This window comes from Python bivittatus, unplaced genomic scaffold (genome assembly GCF_059951505.1).
Source record: "Python bivittatus isolate LINGU-HERP-01145 unplaced genomic scaffold, Pbiv_v1 ctg000750_np1212, whole genome shotgun sequence".
In the NCBI taxonomy this organism is placed as follows: Eukaryota; Metazoa; Chordata; class Lepidosauria; order Squamata; family Pythonidae; genus Python; species Python bivittatus.
This window is the reverse complement of record NW_028277102.1, coordinates 430,525-458,344: the sequence shown is the minus strand read 5'-3', so window position 1 is coordinate 458,344 and position 27,820 is coordinate 430,525. Positions and strand designations below refer to the sequence as shown.

General features: G+C 42.7%; 1 long non-coding RNA gene across 4 annotated transcripts in view; it reads left to right on the top strand.

Annotated features, from left to right (window-relative positions):
• The window catches only part of LOC148214102 (uncharacterized), a 48,621-nt gene extending 41,386 nt beyond the window's left edge, over positions 1-7,235 (top strand). For 3 of the 4 annotated variants that reach the window (XR_015793489.1, XR_015793490.1, XR_015793488.1), the window contains one exon: positions 381-7,235. This is a non-coding gene — a long non-coding RNA (uncharacterized LOC148214102). The remainder of the gene's footprint in view (positions 1-380) is intronic. The other variant, XR_015793486.1, reaches the window with a different exon arrangement.
• Positions 7,236-27,820: the final 20,585 nt, after the last annotated feature.

Here is a 27,820-nt window from a genome sequence, read left to right as displayed (position 1 = left end):
AAGTTTGTTCTCCATATTGCTTCCTGTATTGTTGTTCATTGTTCATTTCCATCATGTTATCTAAAAACCATGTAATCCCCCCAAATCCTGCCTTGAGTAAGTCTTTCCTTTTACTCACTTATGAAACCCAAAACTGAAGCCGGGGACCCCATGGCTATTCTGAATTTTTTTTTGTGTGGCCTCTCAAATTCATGTTGCCAAAATTTGGTGGCCAACCAAAATATGATTTCCCACCAAATCTGGCTCTTAAAAAAAAAGTAGGTTTCCCCACCACCATGCAAACCTAAACACCTTTAAAACACACCAAAACTGCAGATAGCGTCTCTCTGTGCCCACCTGCATGACTTCATCTTCTCTTTCCCCACCTGTTTGGCCTCCAGGTGCCAACTGGTCTGTTCTTCAACCATGGACCACGCTTTTGGAAGGATTGTCTTCTTCTTGAAAGAACTTGTCCTAACAACTGAGATAATTGGATTTGCAACCCTGCTCCATTTAGGAGGAAATGCATTTATCAACAGGTGTTTGGCCTTCTCAGTGGAGACACAGCCTTGGGGAAGACTTCTTTTCCAGAGGAGCTCATCTGCCCTTGAACTTAGGGTTTTCTTAGAACATTTTGCAGCCAGGGTTTCTGGGTGTTGCTTCCTGCTTTCTGTATGACTCGGTATCATTAAGTGTTTGTTTTCCTTTCCTCTGGCGTTGGCAAACCCCTTTTGTCCTGCTGCCAAGAAAGCAAGAATGATAAAATCATAGAGTCGGAAGGGATGATATGGATCATCTACTCCAACCCTCTACAATGGGCGGGAGAAACAATTAAACCAACCATGAGAGGCTTCTTCTTAAAAGCCTCCAGAGATAGAGAACACGCAAACCCCATAAGTAGATTACTAGGATTTTCAAGCTCATCTTGAAAAACAGCTTCCATCCATTTTGGCCATTTCCAAGCTCACCACTTATAACACTTTCTCAGTCATCCAACCATAGTTGTGCTGTTACAACAATAATCAGGCATGTCATCTTCTCAGTAATGACTGGGCAATGCTAGAAGATGTTTTGAAACTTTCCAGACTTGCCTTTAACCGTGAGACGAACATGTTTAGATAGTTTCTTTTTTTACGCCATGTCCCCATGACATTGCTTTCATCTTGTCTTCAACCCATGAGAAAGGCTGAAGTTGTCATTAGCTGCACCAGTATTAATGTAATTCCCCCTTTTCCAACATGGTGTCTCAATGGCCTCAAAACCTATACGTCATCCATTGCATTGGAGGCCAAGTCAGATGACCAGAAATGGATTAAATAAAGAGGTCCTTGGTGACTGCTCTTCTACCATCATTCTACTGCTCTGGACACAGTGGTGGATGAAGCAACACTAACAATACTTGGCATCTATTGCTGCCAAGACTTTGACATTGATGTGTCACCCAAATTAGAGTGTTCATGGCTTGGTTAATTCTTAGGATAATGGAAGCAGCAAGGGTTAGTCTTTGAAAAAAAAAGAGAGGTTCCACCTCACTACCACCGCCTAAAAAAGAAAGAAGACCCATCTGATGGGATGGTCTTCCTTTTCACTGTGGAGTTTGGAGGAGTTTTGAAGAACATTTTAAAGCAGGATTGGTTTGCCACAGATCCTTGAATAGTTTATACCATGGTTCTGAGGTGTGTGGGTAGATTTCAGGGGGTCTGTGGATGGGAAAATCCTTTTAATTTTGTTTTCAGTAATCTCTAAGTGAAATCTAGCTTTTTGCTCAATAAGGCACGTAGGCAACCAAGTCATTTGTGGCCTCTCAACTCCAAAACGTTAGCTTCAATCAATCTCACAATCTAAAATTATTTGAATTATTAAAAAAAACATTTTGATAATTGTATTTGAGCATAATAGTAGTACAATCTACACTGTATATTCTATTTTATGGATTTAAATCCAATTTTCTGAGAAGGGGTTTGTGGGTTTCACCAGACTCTCAAAGAGGCCTGTGACACAAAAGGGTGAGAACATTTGGTTTAGGCACGATGAAAAAAAGGTATGCCAGCAGGATGATTTATTTTTAAAACCAAGTTTGATGTGTCACTCCATTTCTAATTTTCTGATTCGCAACAACTTTGGCATGGGGTGGATGGTTGGTTGGATGGGTGGATGGCTGTATGAAGGATGGTTTGAGCTACTTTTCGCCGCGGCCAACGGTTCCTACTTGAGATTCCCCCCCCCCCCCATTACACCTCCCTTCCCTTCCCTGCTGCATTATTAAAATGCCACGGGATTCTCACCATTCTCAGAACGTTTGCTTCCTTCATGAAGCAAAGAGATGGGAAATGGAAGGAGGCCTGGCTTTTTCCAGGACAATCCTGCAACATTTCAAGCAAATAATCTCCCAGTTTGTTTGGCTAGCCTTTCACCATTGCAAAGATGTTGTGAGGAATTTTGATGTGGTAAATCTGTACACCTTTTTTTTTTGCAGAATAAGGGTTTCTTACAACGTTAGCTTTTTATATATCCTTGATGGATTCACGAGACATATCATATCCTGCCTTTAGTCGGAAAGGTCAGGACAATGCCCATAGGATTCCCTGCTCCCAATTTTATTCCCATGTTTCCTCTCTGCTGAATTCCTCTCCTCTCTCCGGCTATCCTCGAGTTAGCAAGAAAACCCAGGTTGCTGTTTTCCTTAACCTTTGTCCCAAAGGTTGCAGGGTCCCTCTATTTTTGCACTGCCCTTGGCCTAGATTTTGCAGCAAAGCTAGCAAGGCATGATACGTTGAGAGGGTTGTTTATTAGGTGGCTTACTGGAGAGTCTGATGCTGGTTAGGGCTGAGGAGGAACACTGATTCAAAGTCCCCAAGGGAGGTTCCATGGCTGAGGGGGAACTAGAACCTGGATCTCCCCATTCTTACTCCAGCCTCTTTACCACTACTCCATACTACTTCTTCTGCTAAGAGAAAGTCATTGTCCCAAAGTCTCCCAGGGTTCTCCTTGGCTGAGGGGGAACTTCTGGGTCTCCCCACTCCTAGTTCGACCCCTTCACCATTAGACCGCCCTGGTTCTTGAGCTGAGGGGGAGGGACTGGCTCAGCATGCTCCAGGGAGCTTCTGGGGCTGAGGGAGAGCTAGAATCTGGGTCTCCCCATACCTAGTCCAACCCCTTCACCACTACCTCACAGTGGTTCTCAGCAGAAAACTATACCTGTATGATATTGGCTATCTCCATCACTGTCAACCCCCACCCAAGTGGGCAAGAGCAGGGTAACCAGAACAACACACCTGAAGAATGTCTCTTGAATGCTAATCTTGCTGTAAATACCAAAACCTGGAAACTGCAAAAGGAATTTCCAGCCCTTGTTTCTAGTGAGTTCATTCAGGTGGAGGCTCTGCGTGATATAAGTGCTTCTTCCTAGGTTTCTCGTCACCCAGGCAGAGTTGTCATTTATGAGATAAGCTGCCAAGAGACTCACTTGCTGTTGGTTTCTACTCTCCTTCCCATGTTTTTCCCTGCCTCCACAGATTCTCTCACAGCTGCCCATCTCTATCCAGCCTTTTCTGGAAGTCACTGCAGTCCTGTAACCTCCTTCTAAGGACTTGGGTAACAGGCCTACTTTATACCCCTGGACACTGCCCTTGTTGGAATAAGAGGGAATAAGATGGTTTAACAGTAGGACAGCTAAGGATGCAGCAAGCCTCTCCCCCACGGGCTGGGGAGGAGATGAGGACAACGTCATGAGGACACACAGGAGAAAAAAGATGTTGCCAGGGCATGTTGGTGTGGTGATGAGGTAGGAAAAAGCCCCAGTGACTGATCCAAAGTCATCCAGGAAACTCCCATGGCTGAAGGCAGACTGGAGATTGCATCTCTTCATCTTAGTCCTCTACCGTTTCCCTTCTGATTTATGCAGCCCAGTAATTTTTATTGATTTCTTGCCAAGTTTATTGATCCAGGAAGGTGATATAGAATGGATGTGGTTTTAAAAAGCTTAGGCAAAGGACTTTTTTTTTTTTAAATCTTCTGACTTCCTTTCTAAAAAGATATATTTGGGCAGTTTCATGCTAACAGTTTAAGCAGCAGGCTAATTCCAACCGGTTGGTCTCATTTTCAAACCGTAGGTTGGGCTGATTTGATGCAGCTGCCTGTGGCTCCATTTATGATTGTGCTTTTAATGTTGGCATATAGTAAATTGCTTTGAAGGGGTTTACAATGGGAAAGTAGGGAATCAATAGGCTTAAAACAAAATAAAGAATGTGTGCTTCTAGATGATCAAAAATCAGATCAGAATGTAAGAGTATCATATCTAAACGGGGTGGGGGGGGGGTGGGCAGAGGGCAGGCAGAGGGCAGGAATAATCTTTCTGTGACATGTTGGGCAAAAACCTACCCGGAATTGCTGCTGCTCATTTTGTGAAGGCTGGAATTGAGACAGAACGTCCAAATTCCAATTGAGTTTCATTTTTTGCAAGCTTTAAGAATCAAAGCACATTGCTGGAATGACTTCTTTGGGCTCACAGTTCTCTGCTTGACTTGTGTGTCTGTGTGCATTTAAAGTATTGCTGGAGTGCCATTTTACTCTAAAACATATAATGCCTGCTCGGCGAGACTATAAAGCAGAGAGAAAACTCAAGCTCAGATTTGTCTTTTAGCAAAATTAGCACTGTATTTGCATTAGGGACTTGGCCAGAATGATCATGAAAGTGAAAAAGTTAGGGTTAGGTAAAGTCTCTTTCCATTTCAGCTCTCAGGTTTTCTCTTGGAACTGGTTAGGCTCAATCATTGAAAAAAAGGAAAATGACTCTCTTGAACTTTCAGGTCAAATCTGAAAAACTGATATTTGAGTGACAGGTTTATGATACAGATTAGAGGAAGTCAATCTGATACCCACCAGAAGGTTGGGACCTTACTTCTCTCCAGCTTTAGCTAATATTAATAATAGAGAATGTCACCTGGTGGGTCCCAGGAGGAGAGCCTTCTCTGATGTTGCCCCCACCCTATGGAATATTCTCCCCCCAGAGGTGAGGCAGGCCCCTACCCTCCCAGCTCTCCAGAAGGAATTGAAGACCTGGCTCTGCCAACTTGCATGGGATGAGGAGGGATATAACCAACCCTGGGAGTGGCTGGTGCCTTGAAGACGCTCCCCAAGTCTAATAACTCCTAGTTAACATCAGTTTCTTGGATGATATTTATTATTTATATAGGAATCTTCTTGTGCATTTTAATTAATATTTGTTCTCTTTTAATTAATACTTATTCTTTTTATTGTAAACCATCCAGGGTCGCTCTGCAGTGAGATGGGCAGTGACAAATTTGACATATAAATAAATAAATGAAAATAAATAAATATGGCCAATGGAAAAGATGATGGAGTTGTCGTTCAGAATATTGAGGGCCTCAGTTTATCTAACCCAATACAGTTAGATGGAATAATTGTATTTCTGGAGATAGTCCAAGACTCTCAGCCCTTTGAGGTAGCCCAGGTTAAGAAGAAGACACTGCAAGGATTACAGGAATGCTACTTTACTGCTGTGGGATATAGTAACAGAATCTTAAAAGCCTTCCAGAGTTTCTCTCTGCCCCCTCTTATACCAAACACAATCAAGGTGGGGTTATTCTGAATTTCTTTCCTATTCCTTTCAACTTTCCAAGGACTGAGTTACCATTTCTCCTCCCTTAACGGTTCATCCATTCTTTCATCCAAGTTATCTCTACATTCCTTTACAAAGATATCTGGAAATGTTAGATTAGGGCTGGTTGTTCTCAGTCATGGCAACGGTTTTGGGTTGGAATGGTCAATGACTAGAAAGCAGATTAGAATTCCTGGAGCGGGTCTTAACTTCCATAAGCTGATACAATTAGCATGGTGAGTCCATCAGACTGGAAGATGCGTGCTAGCTCCGCATTTATAGAGCAAGCTTCTTTTCTACTTCTGTCCCTCCTTTTTGTTTTCCCTTCGTGAATGCTCTGGAAATATTTTTGTTTCAATCTAGCTTTATACATCTGCTCCCTCTATAGACGGGAAGCCACCACCCACCACCCCTGCCTGCTGCAGGAAATACAATAGACGTACTGTAGAAATGGAACCAAACCCTGGCTGTGACATCAGAAAATCCACGCAATAACTTTCTCAATTGTGCCCATAGTGGTTTCTTTGACTTGCATTCCACAGTGAAATCGAAGTAGAAGTCTATCCTAAGATAAAACTGGGAAAGGTCCCACCATACGATAGCCATAATTTAGATAAAGAAAAGCCATAGTCATAATTTAGAAAAGGAAAATCTAGATGGTTGCCTTCCCCCTTTTAAAACAATCTCAATATCTTATCAGTTTGCTTAAAATAACTAAAAGGCATCAGCCTAGGAAGACTCGAGAGGAAGTAGATCAGTCTTGAAGGAATAGTCACTTTCACAACATTTTTTCCCCCCATCCCCTCCACCATCCTTATGATCAGCAGGGTCCCCATCTGATTCCTCTCCCTCTCTGTTGTAACTCTTTTGACTCACTTCCAGAAGGTGGTAGGCTGATTTTGTGTGGGCAGTATGTGGTAAGCCAAAGGATTGAGTGATTCTTCTGGATTTGCGATCTTCCTCTTGGGGCATGTCAACCCTCTAGAAGGAGAATCACCTGCCAGTCATGGTGTTGCAGCAGGAATGGTCGGGTCTGGAGGCAGGACTCTTTTGGTCATCTCTTCCTCCTCCTAACCCAACAGATTGGGGCCACAAAGAGAGCTGAGTCACAAACAGCACTTAGACTTTCTCTTTCCTTCCTTTATTCGGGCAACAGATTCTGACCACCAAGTTGCGTCCAGGAGCAGTGAGAGTTGGATTGCCCATGTTTTAATATTCTTTCACTATTTCAGCCTTGCGTTACCCCAATGAGGACCATAGAGTTCAAGCCCTTTGGATGTCCAAAAAGATTGAGCCCAGAATGGTCATTCTTTTGAAACAATTAATGGAGATTGATGGCTGGACTCTCTACACTCTTCTTATTGCTAAGCGATTTGCATTTCAACCTTGGAAAGATAAGTTTATAAATTACTCAGTGGATTGGAAATCTAAACAAATTGCTTACAGATGGAGATAATGTATGGACGAGCACAGTGAAATATGGTCATCTTTTTGAGACTGTTGTCTGACACTTTATATACTTGTATGAGAAGCACCTATGTATATAACCTGGTTGTTTTGCTCTGTTTTTCTTTCATTATTCTATTGTTTTTCCCCTTTGCTTTATTTAATTAAATCAAGGCTAAATAAATACCATGCAACACCGTCTGAGTAGTCTATGCTGTTGTACAATTCTGATAGCCCACCAGCATCAGCTCTTTAGGGAAAATAAATAAATAAATAAATAAATAAATAAATAATAATAATAATAATAATAATAATAGCAGAATAGTAGTAGATGGGGCTGACCAAGTTGGAGGGGAGAGAGTGAAGCCAAATCAGATGAAATAGGCAAACAGTGCCACCATTCACCCCTCTCAATACTGGGCATCAACATATGGAGTGCAAAGGGTGCAGATTTTATGTATCAGGCAGCTATCATTGGAGGTGTAAGGAGGAAGGCATTGGTATAATGCTATTTAGGTATTATATACCCAAAGGCAATTTAAGGCTGGCTCAGTAAGGGGCTGAGGGTAAGATGAAGACAATGTGATGAGGATTGATCAATTATGTGCCATCAAGTAGTTTTCAACTCCTAGCGACCACATAGATCAGTGTTGTCCAAACTTGGCCACTTTAAGATGAGTGGACTTCAACTCCCAGAATTCCCCAGCCAGCCATGCTGGCTGGGGAATTCTGGGAGTTGAAGTCCACTCATCTTAAAGTGGCCAAGTTTGGACAACACTGACATAGATAGATAGGCGAGGATCACGCAGTCATGAGGACACAGCAGAAAAAAAGACATTGCCAAGACATGTTCGTATCATGATTAGGTGCAAATAATAAAAGGCCCTAAATTGTACCACTCTGGTCCACTCTGGTCCTGCTTTATCGCAGAACGCAAGACATGGGATTTTTTTGGGGTGCCTTTGAGTCAGTGGTGACTCCTGGCAACTGCCTGGAGAAGTCTCTGCAGGTTTTCTCTGGTAAGATTTTGGAAGTGGTTTGCCCTTGCCTCCTCCTTCCTAGAACTGGGCAAAGGGACTGGCCCAAGGTCACCCAGCTGGCTTTGGGTCTAATGTGGGACTAGAACTCCCGGTCTCTAGCCCAGGACCTTAACCACTACCCCAAACTGGCTCTCACAGACATGGGATTAGGGGACAAGAAAATAGTTTCTGACTGAATGCTAGAAAAAAGTTCCAAGCGTAAGAGCCATTTGACAGTGGTATCAACTGCTCAGAGATGCGGTGGACTCCTGTTCAGCAAATGTGTTCAAGTGGAAGTTGGTCAGTCCATCTGCCTGGAATACTCTGGACTCCTTCAACAAGGAAGGAATTCGTCTTAATGAGATCCTTGGCCACTTCTACCTCATTGATTACAGGATTCTCACTGAAGTTTCAGGGCAAAAAGCTTTCCGTGTTTTTCTCCACTGTTACACCCATCACGACACAGCAGACAATTGTAATAGAACAAGACGGCACTTTTTCAAAGCAATCACAGCAGGCCCTTCTTTCATATTATTCATTCAGTATTTTCCATGGCAAAAGGAAAAGGGAAAATGCTGAAATCAGACGTTGGTGGGCATGCCAAGGTAGCTTTGTGGCTTTCATTGCAGATGAATTAAGCCAGAATCAGGACTCCTGGGTGGTCTGGAAATATGTCCTACCACTGAAGCTGCTGAAATAGCGCTAAGAAGAATCAGGTCCCAAGATTCTCAGCTATAGTAGAAATTGCTCTGAAAGGACTCATTGCTAGATCTAGGTGGGTTCTAGATCAAGACATTTGTTAGCAGAACAGCTATTTGGATACCTTTCTGTACGAACTCTATGGTGGGAGTCCCATTTTGGCTGCCAGGGTGAGAACTCTATGGTCAGCTCCAGGATTCTGCACATGGTTATAAACAAGACTCAACATTTCAGTATTGATTTTGAAGCTGTTACTCCATTGGTTTATTCCCAAGAAGGGTTCAGAACAGGAGCTTCTTGGGGTGGGGTGGGGTGGGGTGGGAGGAGGTACGAAAAAGTCAAAATAGCAGCTATGAATGTTCAACACATGTAGGAACAAAAGGAACAGGGCTTCCATTGCATAGTTGCAGCTACCCTCTTAACTTTTTTGACTCCACCTGCAGGTGCCCCTAGTTCGGAGTGACTTCCATGGGTATCTATGAAAATTTCTCCAGCGGCTGGGGTGGGGAGCAGTATATTCATTTAAAATATGCATAGACAAAATATACTACAGGTAGTCCTTATTTAGCAACTGCCTCATACAGTGACCGCTCACAGTTATGACAGTGATGCAAAAGTAACTTTGCAACCAATCCTTGCATTCATGACTTTCACAGGTTTGTAAATCAAAGGAAAGCTGAAGTAAGATTGTAAGCACAGTAATGGTTTCACTTAGCAGCCAAGTTGCTGGTCCCAATTGTGGTCGCTAAACGAGGACTACCTGTAATACAAATCTAGACACACAGATGCCCACAAAACCATTAGGTGGCAAATGTGGGGTATCACAGATACCTGATTGTTTAATGTGGTGTTCTACGTATTTTTTGCCTCATATGCTAGAAAGTGTTGGGCTGGCTTTGAATACTAGCATCTTGACTATGTGTGCGTTTATGTGTGCATACATGCATGCACGTGTGTGGCTTTATCCCTGCTCTGTTTCAGGCTGCAAAGCATCTTAAGCTGGAGCTGCTAACATGGATATATTTTCAAGACAAATTCCATCTCTTCTTGCAATCAGAAATAAATACACAAATCAAATAAAATATCCAAACCCACAGTGATGTACCCACTAGCAACATTTCCTACCACGCAGGCTGCAGAGGTGGGGAAAACCTTCAGCTGTCATCGGGGCAATTTTTTTGCTCTTATTTTAATCAAGATTGTAGCTTCACAATGAAGCAGGCAACCTCACCTTCCCCCCCCACTTCTCTAGCCAAGCAAGAGAAATGTGTCTCCCTTGGGGTCCCTTCCAGTCTTTGACTCTGCCTGCCTGCCTCAGGTTTCATGCCGAGAGATGAATTGGCCATTCTGAAAGAGGACAATTAAAAAGTAACCCAGCTAACGGGTGACAAGCATTATGGAAGCAGATGACACGGTGAAGCAGGAGCAAAGTCTCCCGCAGGGCCAGGCCATTCCCCCAGGCGAGGAACTGGTATTCAGCCTCTGAACAGGTGACTGAGGCACAGAGGGGTAGCGTGGTGTGGTGATTCAGCATCCTGACACAATACACAACCTCCCCAGCATGCCTGTCAGCTGTTAAGTCAGGCTTTTTAAAGTCACGCTTCTGAAAGAGCAGAATTGTTCTTCTCTGAACTCCCAGAATTGTTCAAAAGTTACCTAAGCCAGAGGCCACACTGCAGTTCTTCAGTGCAGAGGGAGTTCCCTCCGGCTGTCCTGCACAGCCTGTCCTCCATGCCTGCCCCCCATTAGGCAGGCTGCTGAGAATTGGCTTGGAGATCTGTTGGTTGGGAAGGAGATGTTGGTTGGGAAGATCAAGACTGTTCCATCGCTCTGATAAAAATGCTGCTGGAGAACAGGAAATGTTATGGTGTGTCCATGCTAATATCAGGCTAACATACCAACAGGGCAGTGAGCTCACCAATCCTCTAAAACAGGGTTTACCAACCTTGGCAACTTCAAGATGGGTGGACTTCAACTCCTAGGATTCCCCAGCCAGCCATGCTGGCTGGGGAATTCTGGGAGTTGAAGTCCACCCATCTTGAAGTTGCCAAGGTTGGTAAACACTGCTCTTGGGCATTACCTGATCACCCCTGGACAGTGGTGGGTGAAGTGCAACAGATTGTATCCACAACCAAATACATGATTGGATAAATGTGACAACACTACAGCAGCAAAGGATGATTTGAGGATGCCTCAGAATGGGCTGGGAATCAGATGACCCCAACAACATGGGGACCCAGCAGAAAAATGAGGTTGAAAAGGCAGATTTGCACTGCAGTTAGATGCGAGTGTGGGAAGGCTCACAGTAGAATGATTGTAACCATTGAATGTGCAGGTGGCCAATTCACATTTGGAATGTTTTCATGCATAACAGAATCACCACCGCCATTCATTCTGCCAGCAAATGGAAATTGGCCAGATAGGATGGCCTCAAACTGTACTGAAATAACGTTGCTGATCATAAAACCATAGAGTTGGAAAGGGTAATCCTGGTCATTAAATACAACCTATTGCTTAGAGCAGGAATCAGATGAAAGCCTCCCAGACAGGTATCTATTTTACTCCTACTAGAACCTGTCCAGTGAAGGAAACCACTTCACCGATTAATTGGTTTCATTGTTAAATTAGGAAGGTTCCCCCCAGCCCCATATTCAACCAGAATCTTTCCCCTTGAAATTTAAATCCATTATTCTAAGCCTTCTGAGTTGTAGAGCAGGGCTTGATCTTCTGTGTGATATCCTTCAAGTTTTTGAAAAATGCTATCATGTAAAGCTCCTCACCTTCTCTTCTCAAGGCTCAATACTCTCATTTCCTTCAACCTCTCTTGATAGGACTTCATTTCAAGTCTCCTAATCATCTTTTTCCCCTACTTGGAATGTTTTCCAGTTTATCTGAATTCTTCTTAAAGTGTGGCACTCTGAACCAGACATAATCCTCGAGATGCATTGACCCACGCACAGTGAAGTTGAACTATTACTTTCCATCATTTGGAAACTATAATTTTGTTGACCCAGCCTAAAACTGCATTTACATTTTTTCCCCAGCCACATTAGATTGCCGGCTCATATTCAGTGACCAATCAACTACTATGCCGAGACCTTTTTCATATACCATTATCAAGCCAGATATTCTCCATCCTTTATTTATTTATTTAGTTGTCAAATTTGTATGGCTGCCCATCTCACACGAAGTGGCTCAGGCAGTGCACCATACCACTGGCAATTAAAATGTTCTCTAAAACCCGTTAAAAAACAATGATCATCAATAAAGCAAGATCACGAGAGGGAAGATAGTATTTAAAATGTAGCTAGCACGTGGGTTTCCTATTACCAGGGGATCCCCAAGCTTGCTGGAAAAAAAAAGTTTTGAAGGCTTCCCAGAAGATCACAAGGGTTGGGGCTAACTTCACCTCAGGGTGTGTGTGTGTGATGTTCCTTTATCCATGCTTTTGATTTTTGTTTCCTAAATAAGAACATTATGCTCATCTCTGTTAAATCTCAGTCTGTTACCTTCAACTCTTTTCCCCAGAATCCTTTTATTTCTGTCATCTGGGGTAGCTGCTAGCCCACCTACTGTATGTCATATGCACATTTGATAAGAATTCTCTTTAACTTTGTACCCAAATAATTAATGCATACAATTAATGTAGAGGTCTTAGGGCTGAACTCCATGGCACCCCACTTGATGCCTCTTTCCAACTTGATGAGGAACCATTGAGAAGTATTTTTTGAGTATGATCTTCAGCCAGTTATGGATCCACTTAATTGTTACCAGTCACATTTAACTAGCTGGATAATCAGAATGTATGAATTGTTCTGTCAAACACTTTGCTGAAATCAAAATATGACTTCAGCATTTCCTTAAGCAATCAGACCCCACACAGTCATGGCAATAAATCTTTACTATTCTGAAACTCAACCCTACCTTCTTCAACTATTCACAAAATGGAAGCCCTGACCTAAATTGCTTTATTGCAGACAAGAATGGAGTCATATAAATGCAGATATGCCCATGCAGAATACAGGAATTAAGCTATTTATTTATCTACGTAGATTTTAAAAGTGCTCCACTCCCAATGACTCTGGGCACTATACACTATAAAAAGCTAGAACAATACATTAAAGGAAAAGCCCACGGACTTTTGGGCTGTTCTTTTTACAGCTTTGAGATTAAGAGGTACCTGTTCAATGTTTACACCTGAGTCGTCTCTGACCTGAGCAGGGCTGATCCTAGTCTCTCCAGTTTCAGCCCTTGTACAGCCTATTAAAGAAGTTACCTTATCAAAATGTTAAATGAAGTTAGTTTGGCAAGACCTATTCTTATTCTTTGTATATGAGATATATCAACCACCTGTTCTCTAGGATTTCCAGGTGAGTTTCATAAGCATCTTTGCTTGTTTGACCTCCTACAACACAGTTTTTGACAAATCCATACCAATTCTGGTAACTACTGCCATGTTCTCAAGGTGCTTACAAAACAATCTTTTCCCAAATTTTCCCACATGCCAAAGCCAAGCTGACCAGCCTGTAGTTCTTCTGGATTTTCCTTTTGCCTCTTTTTGAAGACAGGGCCAACATTTACTGTCCTTCAGTCATCTAGCACTTTACCAGCTCTTTAAGATTCCACAACTTTCAATAAAGTTATGGCTGGGTCATTGGCTGGTCCCATCAGTACCCCAGAATGCAATTCATCTGATGTGTGGAAGATTTAAAGGAATTCAAAGTCAAGAGATGTTCTCTGAATCATGTTTCTGTTTCTCTCAGTCTCAAGTTTCAGTCCTGTTCCTTCATCCTGCCCTTCACAATTTCCTGATGGAATAAATAATTTTTTGTTGGAGAAGACTAAATGATATAAGTGCCTTTCTATATAATTTTTGACCCACTTTTCAAAGAAAAGACAAGAGTTTCTAGGTCACAGGTATGAATTGAATAAGGTTCCAGCTTTACCATATTTCTTTCCCCTCCTCCTCCTCCTCCTCTTCCATCACTGCTTTTTTTTTTTCCGCTCAGCTGAAACGGATGCTGTGGCCAAATAAATGTAGCAAGAAGAGACCCTTTCCTGGTATAGCATAAATCATTCTGATATTTTAGAAATAGCTGCGGAAATGGTCATAGAGCTTTTATCTTTAACACACATCAGAGAAATGGGATGATAAAGAAATTTAGTGTAATTATTTTTTTATTCTCTAAGTCAGCCACAGATGCCCTAGTTTTTAACATCTGAAATATATTTAATCATTTAATGAATCAATATCCTACCTTTCTCCACAGAGCTCAAGACAATGGATATTCCTTACTTCCTTTTTCCTTCACAACAAAAACACTGTGGGCTAGGTTAGGTTGAGAGAGAGTGTGTGTGTGGTCCAAAGTCCCCCAAGGAATTTCTGTAGCTGAGGTCCTGAGTCTGCCCACTCCTACTCCAGCACTTTCACCATTACCCTATTCTGGCTCTTGTGCTGAGAGAGAAGAACTGACCCAAAGTCCCCCAGTCAGCGTCTGTGGCCAAGAAAGGACCAGATCTCAGGTTTCTGCACTTCTAGTCCAGCACCTTCACCTCTAGACTCACACAATTCAGACAGGTGAAGTGGTTGCATAGCAGTGAAGCTTTCTTTCCCCCTAGGATAGCCTGGTGCTCAGGTGTGTTGGACTTCAACTCTCATAATCCCCATGGCCTTTGAAATCTGAAGTTCAGCACATCTGGGGAACATCAAGTTGGGGCAGGGGAAGACTGCTGTAGAGCATGCCTAATCTTGTCCACCAAGCTTAGCTCTAGAGCAGTCTTCCCCTGCCTCAACTTGATGTTCCCCTAATGTCCCCAGATGTCCACCAAGCTGTTTCCTCTCTAGGGTCCCACCTAGGTCCATTATAGGGGAAAGAATGTGAGGGAAAACATGCCAGATGAGGTTCAAAGGAATAGAGAACTGGAGCTCAGGGATGATGCTTTTGCTTGGTTCCATGAATGGGGAGTATTCATATTCATATTCATATTCGTATTCGTATTCGTATCCGTATCCGTATCCGTATCCGTATCCATATCCATATCCATATCCATATCCATATCCATATCCATACCCATATCTATCTAAAGAACAGTCTTACCTATGTTGGATTAAACCTTTCATGCTCCCTTGCCAGAGCAGGACTGAATGGCTAGGGAGTGATGGAAGCTCTAATCCAAGACATCTGGGGGGAACTACATTAGGGAAGACTTTGGAACAGATGTAATAGATACTGTGAAACTAAATGTGAAAGGGGGAAAGTTGAGCCTTTCCACATAAGTCATGTATGCACACTGTAGTACTACAAACATTGATCAACCAGAGTTTCATTTCTAATTTTCACCTTTCAGTTTTAGCATTTACCCAACAGAAAAAAAAAATTAGGTAAAATTGTCCACAAAGTTCTCATCGTTCAAAGGATTCTGGCTCGTGATGGTCCCCCAGAATCCTGGAGGTTGGTCTGTCAGTGACAGGGTCTACTTCTGCAGCCTACTCTTTCTAAACAACAAAATAAAAATCTTTCCCATTTGCACTGGGAATCCATGGCTGGGAACTGCCACTTTATTTTTACCCACAACCCCCCGGTGTCACCCTGATGCATTATGGGAGGTTAAACCAGCAGCCCCCAGTTTAGCTACCCAGGATTGATTGTACTATTTTCCTTGGTGCCACCCTCTGGTGCCAAGTAAGGTGGCCAGGCCTTGATCTGTATCTTAACCTGGAATTCTAATTTCTGCATAGATGAAGTATGGGAAATGAATATATGTAGAAGAAGAGAAACCATTGCACTGCACACATTTTGTCATTTCCAGGTCGGATGTAAAAACCTTGACCTAGTTATGAGGTAGAAAGATGTAAGGCAGAATGCAAGAGTGGGAAGCCAATGGCTAGGTTTTGGGGTTTTAATTCTATGACGGAGGATGGGCACAGAGTTATTCAATATACCTGTCTGTAATGTAATGGTTTATCTTTAGAAGGTTAGAGGAGCAAACTCAGTCTTGAGGACACCTTATGGCATGACGGTGACTCCAGAAACCCCACTCCTTGGCTCTGTGTTGAAATAAATGAAGAACATCCCAGCCTGTTTCCTCAGCTTATGAGAGTTGTTTAGGGAGATACCGCCTTCATCTTGCCGTGTTTGTGGCTAACACATTGGGCTAAGAAGCAAGCAATACAAGCACATCTGTGAAACCGGAGGTGATTAAATTCCATACAAGGGCAGGATGAGTTTCTGAGAAGCAATCTTTTCTTCCTCACCGACTGGAAACAAAAACCAAGTGTGAAATGCCAATCATCTTTATTTCCATCCAATGCCCTAGTGGTGACGCATTGTACGGAACGTGGAACAAACCCAGATATTGGGCTTATTGTGCTAATTCATGGTAGCCATGTAGTCATCTTGACATGGCATTGTAATGAAAACCAAGGATTTGGTCTTGCGATGTAACTTGGATGGATCTCAAGGAAGTAGACAGAGCCTCTGGGATGTGAGCTCTGCCACTTACGGACTTGATCCTTCTGTCCTGCATAAAGTGGTATGGGAGGGAACTAAGAGTTGAATCTAGACTGAAGTCAAACCTCATTGTCAGAGGGGGTGTTCCAGCAGCCTTGAAAGAGGTGCTGGTCCACCCCCTCATCAAGGGCCTTGCCCTGGATCAAACATTATTGGACAACTATCATCCTATATCCAACCTCCCCTTTTAGGGGAAGGTTATGGAGAAAGTGGTGAAGAAACAATTACAGAGGGCTCTGAAAAAATGGATTAAGTGGACCCTTGGTAGTCAGAATATGCTCTGGGGTGTGAGATGGAAACCACGATGGTTGCTTTCATTGATGATTTCTGCCAACACATGGAGGGTAGGAGAGCAACCACCTCTCTCCTGCCAGATCTCTAAGACAGTGTTTCTCACCCTCAGCAACTTTAAGATGTGTGGACTTCAACTCCCAGAATTCCCCAGCCAACATGCCAAGAATCTCAAGTAAAACCTGCCTTCCCAACCCAAGTGGATAGACAGCATCTGCTGAAGGTCTCCTATCAGAAGCATGTACAGAGGAAGCATGGAAGAAGATGTTTTCAGAGGCTGTTCCCTTCTTTTGGAACAACTTGGTCCTTGGAGCAAGAGAGGTCAAAGCAATCCATGGGGAAGTGAATAATAGGAAATACAGATGTAGTCCCAGAAAGATACTGTCCCATTCATCAGTTTCACAATGGCCATGGAGGCTTGTGGTAAAGGAAGGTAGAACCCCTGAATCAGCAAACTTGGTTAGAAAGTCATATCCTGATTATGTCCCAAAGGTGATCTATTTCTGGAGTGAAAATGACAGCCACTGATGTAGCTGTGGGATGGAGAAAACCCATTTTACATTTGTATGCCCCTTTTTTTCATTTTCCTTGTTGTGTGTTGATTTAATGCATTCTTCTAACCCAACTTTTCCCAACCTGGGCCCCTTCACATCTCCCATTCCTGAGACACCATGATGTTGGCTACACTGGTTTGTGAAGCTGGAAGTTGTTATCCATCACATATGGAGGTGGCCAAGAAAAGCTGCAATTACCATTTAACCACATATTACACATTCCCTGGAGGACAAACCATTAGTGGTCTACAGTGCATTAAACTGCCTTGCCTGTTTACACAAAATTAATCTATTTATCTTCTAATGGAGGTATTTTTGTTTCTTTCACTCTATTATGTGAAGATGATAGATGAAGGATGACAGATAAACAGACAGACAATGGATGGATAGATAGACAGATTTGTTAAATTGATTTTTTTCTGAGAACAATTTATCTTTCCCTTCCCTGTTTTTCCTTCAGAACAACCCTTTGTGGTAACTAAAGATGAGAAAATGGCCCAGGGGTTACCCTGGAATCTTCATATCTCTGTGGGGAAGTCAACATGGATTTCCTCATCTGCACTCTAACCTAGCCTTCTATTTAACAGCTTACCTGGTTACCATAGGCAACAAGGAATTCCACACAGGAAACTAAGTGGGCTATGTGCCAGTCACTGAAACATTCAGGTGATGGCTGCAAGGTGGAAGATGACTTTGCCCCCATACTTGGCACTGAAACACAGCTGTTTAATCCATGGGCAATTGTGCTAAACCTCCTACTAAACTGACTATATATTGATCTACTTCCCCAAATCCTGCCGTGCTGCCTCATCATCTAGATTTCAAGAAGACTAACTCTGGGCAAAAGAAAACTAAGTTTAGCACAAACTTGCTGACTTGGAATTTATTGTATGCTGTTGATTGACTGATTAACTTACTCCTGTTTCACTCATTTTATATGCTCCCTTTCTATTCAGCCTGAAAACTCAAGATGGTGTAAAGCAAAAACACAGAAATAGAAAAATAATAAAAAAAGCAAATGAATCAAAATCTCTTGGATTAAAGAGAAACCAATCTTTGTTATTATAGTATACATCTTAACTCACCGATTTGCTAAAAAAATGGATTAAACAGAACAGTGTTTTTCAACCTTGGCCACTTTAAGCTGGGTGGACTTCAACTCCCAGGATTCCCCAGCCAGGGTGGCTAGCTAGGGAATCCTGGGAGTTGAAGTCCACACATCTTAAAGTGGCCAAGGTTGAGAAACATTGAAATACAGGCTAAATGTTTGTTTCAATCACAATATACTGTATCAATTATATCAGTCCTAAAAGGTAAACCAAACCAGGAAATCAAATCCACTCGAACTACCTTTAATGAAACTGGCTATAATAGAATTGTGTTATTATCTAATTGTGCTGTACCTTCCCCTCCCCACTTCCTATACTCCTGTGAATTAGGGAGGCATCTGCCTTAGGTGCTTCTGAATGTTATCTTACTTCTCAGCGATTAAAACATGTTTCAGCCCCCTTTGCTCAGGTAACGGTTCTTGGATATTTCCATCAAGGTCACCTTCTTTACTCTCTATAATTATTAGCTCATTAATACACAAACAACGAGGTGGCACTTGCTATCTGGTTTGAGAGTGGCTGCTATAGGAAGGTAATTATGAGTGCTGCATCTCTCACATTTCATTTCTATCTGACCTCTTGTTATAACCCTGCTAGGATTTTTCAAACTGGGTTCTGTGGAACCTGGAGCTCTGTGAGAACTATTATATTACTGTAACTGCTAAAAATGTGGAAGATCTACAAGAAAAGAAAGCTCAATTTCATTTCCTTGTTACAAGGGGAAGCAGAACTATAGAAGCATCAACACTGTTGTTCTTAAGCTACCCACAAGTTTGCTGGAATGGAGAAAAGGACAAATATCAAGACTTCTGCAACCAGCTCCCCCACAGCCTCCGGGTGGAAAAAATTGAATATGTTTCAATGAGGTTCTTCCATTCACTGGTTTTATGAGACCTTCTGTACTTGGGACCTTCAAGGAACTCCAGCGGCAACAAAAAGTGCATTATTTGCTCTGTTTCTTAGAATTATTGAGTTTGAAGGGGCTATTGTGTTCATGACAATCATTATCTATTAGCCTCAGCTTTCTATTGATCATCCTATTGGATAAGAGTCATTAGTTTGGATTCACTCAATAATGTGCATATTTCATCACCCTACCAATGGACACAGAACTGGTAAGAGACAGCTGCCCCAGTTTAAAACTGTGGTGCATTAAAACGATCACAGCACAGATGGGAAGGCCATCACAGGAATTTCGACATGCCTTTCTGCTCCAGCTAGTACACAAAGCCACTAGTAAAATTTAAACCATCAGTGACGTTGGGAAATCTCTGAAAAAGTCCAAAACGGATACCCTCCACTCTAACAGCTGTCTTGGAGAGAACAAGAGAACTAGGACTCTGACACAGATTTACACATTCAGACAGATTCAGACAGAACAACTCTCAAAGCATTTACAACCAGATCAAAATTAGCACAAATTGGCCCTGGCAACATACTCATGCAGTAAGGAACCAGAACTATTGTACCTGATTCTGGATTAATGTGGCATGGTAATGTTATTATGGGATCCAACCACCCAGCCCCTATTGGCACTCCAGCTGGTCCATTCATCCCAACTACAGTTGCCAAATCATCTTCAAGGGCAGCCCCAAGAGCAGCACATCAGAGTAGCCTAGTTGTAATAAAACCAAAGCCTGTGACTCAGGCAATGCTCACTTTCTCTAGGTAAGCCACAACTGGCAAATTGGTTTTACTGGGTAAACAGTATCTGTGGTCACCAAAACCAGTAACCTAACAGTGTTACCTGTTTCACCGTGCCTGTCCTAGAGGATTATTCATGGGGAGTGTAAAAAAAACTCAAGATGGCGTCCATGATCACATGTAAAGAAAGGCTGGGCTTCTATTGCATGGCTGAGGATGCCAAATGGACCTTTTTGACTCTTCCCTATTCATGCCCCTATTCAAATATGCTCTGTATTTCCTAAACTGCTTCTAGGACCTACATGAACTCCAGAAGCTTTCTTGGAAAGTGACACGGTGAATAGCTACAACCCTGTGCTTGGTTTGGAAGGGGGCCCAGCTGCACAGAAGACACACGATGGACTCTTCGCTCATGGATTCTGGTTATTCTCTTCCCTGTTCAGCCTCTACTTTCTTGCCCTCAGTTTAACTCCTTCTCCTATCAAGGCCGATTCAACCATTAGGCACAGAAAGCAGCAAAGGGATATTCGTGAGCAGACGAGTTGTGAATGCCATGAAGCTGGTTTTGTGCCCCCTAAGCTCTAAGGCACAGTGGAAGATGTTTCCCCACCATCCATGTTGAAGAAGATTCAACTGCATGTCTAGCTTCAATAAATGGTGGAGGGGACATTTCACCCTCTAAAGCAGTGTTTCTCAACCTTGGCAACTTTAAGATGTCTGGACTTCCACTCCCAGAATTCCCCAGCCAGCTCTATACTTTCCACTGCTCTACAGCATGGAACAGAAAACCTACAGACCCTGGTTTCTGAAATACTTGCCAGCCCTTAACAATAGCTTGTTCTGGGTCACATGACTAGGAAGAAAGCAGTGGGAGGGCTTAGAATGGAGTAGTCAGCAATATTCTGAGAGGGTGCCCAGCTGCCTCTCCTATTGGGGTTCATGGGGGAGGGGGATTTTTGTCTCTGCAACCCCTGGCTGGATCCAATTCATTTTCAAACTCAGTTTTTTCTTTGTTGGCCTCGCCCCTAACATCAAACCTGGTCCCGTTCTTTCATTTTCAGAGAGTTATATTGCTCATGATGATGATGATAATTTATTAAATTTATATGCTGCCTGACTTCCAGCAACTCTGGGTGGCTTACACATTGTTAAAAACATTTAGAAGCAAGGCGACAACACGATACAATGCAAAGGAAAGGAACAAAGATGGCAGAGAAGACATCCAGATGGGAACCAAGGAAAAGAAGAAAAAGGCTTGAATCCCTCTTGCCAAAGGCCTGGGTGAAGAGCCACATCTTCTGGGCCCTTCAAAATACCAGTAAGGTGGGGACTCTGATGGATGGACAGAGTCCTCAGCCTTTTTACATATTTTATTTTCAGCAGTCCATTCGCTGGAAAGAACAAAAAGATAGGAAAATAACACGCTAAATTAAGAATATGTTCCTGTAAATTAATATTAAGTAAGTAAATAAATTAAGAATATATTCCTATAAACATATGGATGTTTAATATTACTAGTGTGCCATTGTATGTACATTTCAAGTTGCTACATACTGCACATTTACTACAATACATAGCAAAAATTTCTTTTTCTCTTTCTCAGTCTCCCTCAGCAAGTTCTGCAAAGTTCTGCAAATGAATATGTTTATTCTGTTTTTTTGCTTGATTTATAGAGATTTTATTACATTGCCAGTGTTGACTGTTGTTAGCTATCCAGAAGTCATATGTAAGAAGGGCGGCCGAATAAAATCTCCGGGAGTTGGGCGGCATATAAATTTTAAAAATGATTATGATTAATTTATCCCTAAATAAATAAATTGCCCATTGCAACTCCCTTCCTCTTTTAGGGGGTTGCCTCATGAAAGGGGGGCTCTAAAGAATCAAGATGGCAGTCACAACCACCGGATTCAAGCCCCCCCGTATATGTGAGTACAAAGGGGTGGGGCTTAGATTGTGTAATCACAACCCCCATCCTGCCTTTTTTGACGTCTTCCTGTGAATGCCACTGGCTGTGACCAGCCCAGTATCCCAGGCTGACCCTGACCTTTGTAGGTCAGTGAAACTGCTTCAATTGTGCCAGTGCGGCTGAGGGCCCCCAAACTTCTTTTTCTTTTAGAGCCCCTTTTAATTGTGCCACTAAACTGGGGCAGCAGGCTTGCCCAAAATTGTGCTTCCTTGCAAGCTTCAAGCAGGAAGCAGAAAGCCAGTAACGTCAGCCTTAAAAATATCTTTCCCATTTTAAAAATGTCAGCAACTCCCTTAAACCCCAGTATGCCAACAGGGGCTTGGAAAATCTTGGCCACAGCATTATCCACCTACTCCTTCTCCAGTCGGGTCAAGACAAAATAGGAAATTTGTTGCTAAGTTCCTTCTCCACAACTCTACAAGAAACACACTAAAAGATTTTACATTGTTGACATCGTCCCCCAGTAAACATTTGATACGTCCTAAAAATAAACGCAAATCAATGTTACAAGGGTTACTAGGACAAAGTAGCTGTTTACGTGTAGGGTGCCCATGGCTCAGTCAGCAGATCTGGGGATATGGTATTTCAAGGAATGGCGTGAATTAGTCATCAGTGATGAGAGAAAGTATATTTAGGCCTTTGGTCATTATTTTCAGGTAAAAATACAAATTTGACAATTAAGACGCTCTATGATGGTTGGTTGTCCAGTCAGCCAGATGTTTAGACTGGATTTGGCATTTTTATCCACCTATTGAGTCCTTCCCAAGGACCTGGGATAGGCAGATGTTGTTTGATGGTGTTAAAGGTATCATTTATTATTATTATTTAATTAATGACTGCTCGATTACTAATAGCAAAACGCTGGAAGTATCTAGAAGGGGCCTCTAAGAAGAAACTGATACGTTAAAAGTACCATCTGTTGCCTTTTTTAAAATATAATTTTTATTAAAGCCTTTAAACAAGGAGCTAAAAGCTAACACAAACTAATATAAAGTCAGGCAGAAGAAAAAAAAATCAAAGAAAAAGCAAAATATGCCAGAAAAGAAAAAAAAATAGGACAGAATAGAAAAGAAAGGACAACATAAAGTAGCGGCTTCCGATATTCTTCACAACACAATTATATTTTAACCTCTCTCTCTAAAGTTACATCATGACTCCCTTCTTTCTATACCCTATCCTGTCTAATTATCAAAGCCATAAATCACAAGATCGCTTCCCCCCCCCCATTTTTATGCAAAAAGTCCATAAGAGGCTTCCAGTCACGCACGTAGATAGTGTCTACTACACTATCAATTTGTCCATTTCAGCAAAATCTACCAACTTCACCAACCCAAAAGGTCGATCTGTCGCCTTGATGTAGGCGAGATGTAAATGGTTATCAGCCGCAGAAAAAAAGCGAGACCAAGAATGCTACATTTGACCGAAATACTGTAATATTGAAAACAGCAATCCGCCACCCACACCACCTGGTGCGAGATTACAGAAGATACAAATGTGCACGAATAACCACGCTCTTGCTTTGTTGGATGTGAACCCGGGTTGGGTTGAATCTGAATGAATGAATACAAAAAGAAAAGTGTGTTGCTTTTTTCACGAATGCGAAACGCAGGAATCCTACAGAGCTGGAGGGAGCAGAGTAGGGTCCCGCCTTAGCCCCCAAGTGAGGACCCCGAGAGCTGTATTTGGGATGGGTTACCCAGGATTTCGGCACCGGGGGGGGGTCCCCGCCAAGCGCGGGGCGCTCCGTTCCGCCACCACGCCAGGGCTGCGCGCCTCCCTCCAGCGCCGAAGCGAGGCTCCGACGAGGCCGGCCGCTGCCGCTCGCGGCGCTGAAGTCAGCGGGTTTCCTTGGAGATCTCGGGACTTCCCCCCCGAAACGAAGCGGCCGACTTCCCTCCGGTTCCGACCTCGCTAGCCCGAGCGGCGCTGGGCTGCGGTGGCTGCTGGAGGAGAAGGAGAGCGAGAGGCGGGAGACAGACGGCCGCCTCCGCCCTCGGCTTAACCCGATCGGCTCCGCCGGCGGCACCCACGCCCGGGAGTTGCTGAACGCGCGTTTGCATCACCTCGCTGGGAAATCTGGCACCTAAAAATAGCAGCATCTTTTTTGTTTTCGGGTGGAAGAAAGAGGCCGGGCGAAAGAGAGAGCGAGAGCGAGAGCGAGAGAGCGCGCGCCAAAGAGGAAAATCCCGAATGGAGGAGCGCCCGGGAGGACGGGGGATTGGCAGAGACTTCCGTGGGTGGAAGAGACCATGTGGCGGCCCAGCGAGGGGGGAAAGCCCCCAGGCCCCGAGGAGCACGCCCCGCCTTATCACACCTGGAATCGGGTTTACCAGGGGGAAATGCGCCCCTGAGGACGCTTTGTGGTGGTTCATGCGCACGCTGAGCCAAGTTAACCCCACGGAACGGCCTCATACACAGAATAAATAATGTCGAGGGGAGCTGGGCACCGTGACCTTGAGAAGCCCTGGGGAGGGAGATGCGTGACTGCTGTCGGGTGAAGAGTGCCCCCCTCAGAGCATACCCAGCGCTGAAGCCTGTGGGTAGCATTCAAGGGAATGGGGAGGAAGAGGGGCAAACCTTGGGAAAAGGAAGGGGGGTGTGTGTTTCCTCACCCCGCTCCTCAGCATCCTCTGGCCTCTGGGCATGCTCAGGAGTAGGGAGGCCATTATGTGGGCCAGCTTTTAAAAATACCTGGTACCTCTGCCAACTTCGGAATTTCCTCGAGCAGCCGGATATTTCCTCCTGGGTTTTCAAGGGCCCCGTTTTGAGTACAGGATCACTAGCACTTAACGCGGGAGGTTTCCTCTTTGGTAGGACAGAGGAGTGGAGAATTGGAGTAACCGCTGTGCCCTGGATGACCAGGGACTGATTTCTGATGAGAAGCTATTGGCAAGGAAAAGCTGAAAAATTTGGCATTTAAGGGGATCGAGAGAGGCTACTCGCTGCCCCTTGTTTCTGATTCTGCCACAAACTCTATTTCTCTGATGGTAAAAGGAAAAAAGAAAAGCCCAACTATTAAAAAACATTGCAATTCACCTTTCTTTAAAAAAAATTATCTATCTATCTATCTATCTATCTATCTATCTATCTATCTATCTATCTATCTATCTATCTGCACAGCTATACTGTAGAACTACATTATTATTGTATAAAAGGGGAAAAAGCCTAACTTTTTATATAATAAACTATAGAGTAAAAAAGGCCTCCTGTTCTAAACTACCTAGCTGCAATTGTATCTTAAAAGAAAACCTTTTAAAACATTGCAATTTGCCTTTCTTAAAAAGCACTAATTATTCATGTTTTATATAGGCACTAAGCATCAGATCCATAGAAGCAGGGGTCTACCACACTAGACAGGACCCAAGGTGCAGATTGTGCAAGGAGGCCTCGGAGACAGTCCAATACATAGTGGCAAGGTGTAAGATGCAGGCAGGAACAGCATACACTGAATGGCACAACCAAGCAGCTGGCATTGTGTACAGGAACATCTGCACAGCATATGGGCTAGACTCCCCCAAGTCCAGATGGGAGATTCCACAGAAGGTTGTGGAGAATAACACGGCTAAGATCCTGTGGGACTTCCAGATCCAGACGGACAGGCAGGTACTGGCCAATCAACCAGACATCGTGGTAGTAGACAAAGACCAGAAGACAGCGGTAGTGATAGATGTACTGTAGCAGTGCCAAGTGACAGCAACATCAGGGAGAAGGAGCATGAGAAGCTGGAGAAGTACCAGGGCCGGAAGGAGGAAATAGAGAGGATGTGGAAAGGGAAGGCCAAAGTGGTCCCAGTGGTGGTAGGAGGACTCGGGGCCGTGACTCCTAAGCTGGGAGAGTGGCTCCAACAGATCCCAAGAACAACATCCGAGCTCTCTGTCCAGAAGAGTGCAGTGCGAGGAACAGCTAAGATACTGCATAGAACCCTCAAACTCCCAGGCCTCTGGTAGAGGACCTGAGATTGAGGAAGACACAGACCACCCATAGGTGTGAGAGGGGAATTTTTTTTTTAAATAAACTGCACAGCTATAGAACTATATTACTTATATAAAAGAGAAAAAAACCCCTAATTCTTTATATAATAAACTACAGAGTAAAAAAGACCACCTGTTCTAAACTACATAGCTGCAATTATATCTTTAAAAAAAACCTTTTAAAACTTTGCAATCTATGTTCCTTAGAAAACCTTAGTTATTAATACCTATTCTATCTAAACTACATCACCATATAACCGTACAGTATTACTTCAGCAAAAAGTCCATAAAGGGTTTCAGATTATTTTAGTATATGACTACTGTGGCGAGATTATTATATGTACAAAGATGAAAAGATTTGGCACTTCCTACTATGAAGGAACATTTGGTGAAGTTGACAGATCTTGCTGAGATGGATAAATTGACTTTTTTGATCAGGGAAGAGACAATTTCTACATTTGCTGACTGGCAACCCCTTTTGGACTTTTTGCATAAAAATGAAAAAAATGAACTTGTGATTTACGGTTTTGATGATTAGACAAGATAGATTACAGAAAGTAGAGAATCTTGATGTAACTTGAGAGAGAGAGGTTAAAATATAATTGTGCTGTGAAGAATATCGGAAACCACTTCTTTATGTCTTTATATTTTTCTTTAAATCTTGCTCTTTTTTTCCATTTTCTTTTTCTATCACACTTTTAACTTTTTCTTTTCTTTCTTTTCTTTTCTTTCTTCTTTCTCAACTTTTCCATTCTAATTTAGTTTGTTACAGTTTTTATTCTTGCTTTTAAAACTTTTAATAAAAATGAGATATAAACATATAACTGTACTGTATTACTATTGTATAAAAATATACTTTTTTTAAAAAAAGCCTGACTTTTTATATAATAAACTACTGTATATAGGAAAAAAGACACTCCCCCCCCCCTCTGCATTCTAAACTATCTAGTTCCAATTATATCTTGCCTTTCTTCCAAGGGCAGATTAGTCTAATTCTGAGACAGGAGTCCCCAAACTGTGGGTTGAAACTTCTGGGGGATCATGAACAATTTACAGTTTTTTTAAAAAAATTGCTTTGGGTATAATAGTTAAATATGGATTTTCTAAATGTATGAACTGGACTTGCTTTCCAACCTCATTTCTTAACAGAGGGACAAGGTTCTCTAAACCTCTTTCTTGTATTCTTCAAATTATTATTTTTTATGTTATTGTTTTGTTTAACTTTGCTCACAAATACACGTGTTTCTGGCCTCACATTGATGGGCTATGTCATAGTCCTTGAAGTGACTCTAGAAGTCTATGGGTTAATGAAATACAGATGTTTTATTGTAATTTTGAATTTCTAGCCTTTCAGAATGGAAGAAGTTTTGTTGAATGATAAAGAGGAAAGAGGAAATTGAGCAGTGTACCAATAATATGAATAAATGTTTGTAGCATTCTGTTGATGTGGGACTGAGTTTGCTACAGTTGTTGCTGTAAAGAGCAAGTATAATAGTATGTGTATATGTTACATTACATTATTTTTGGTATATTAGTTTTTGCCCAACTGTAATCTCAATGAGATAATTAGTTTATTAATGGGGGGTGGGGAGTCATAATTCATTTAACATTTAAGGGGGTTGTAGTACTGTAAAGTTTGAGATCACCTGGACTAAGAGTTAGCAGCAGGGCCAAAAACACCAAGAGAATTTTATGGTTGAATAGTGATTAGAAGCTGGATCTCCCCATTTGGACTTCATTATGGAGGCTGTGTGTTTTTCTCCTCCCAGGGGTTTTAAGAAAGGGCTGGGATGTCACCACTCATGGATGGCTTAATTGCTTTTCCTGCACATTGACAAGGGTTGGACTAGGTCACTGTTTCTCAGCCTTGGCAACTTGAAGATGTGTGGACTTCAACTCCCAGAATTCCCCAGCCAGTATCCTTAAGATATGTGGACTTGAACTCCCAGAATTCTGTAGCATGCTGGCTGGGGAATTCTGGGAGTTGAAGTCCACATAACTTCAAGCTGCC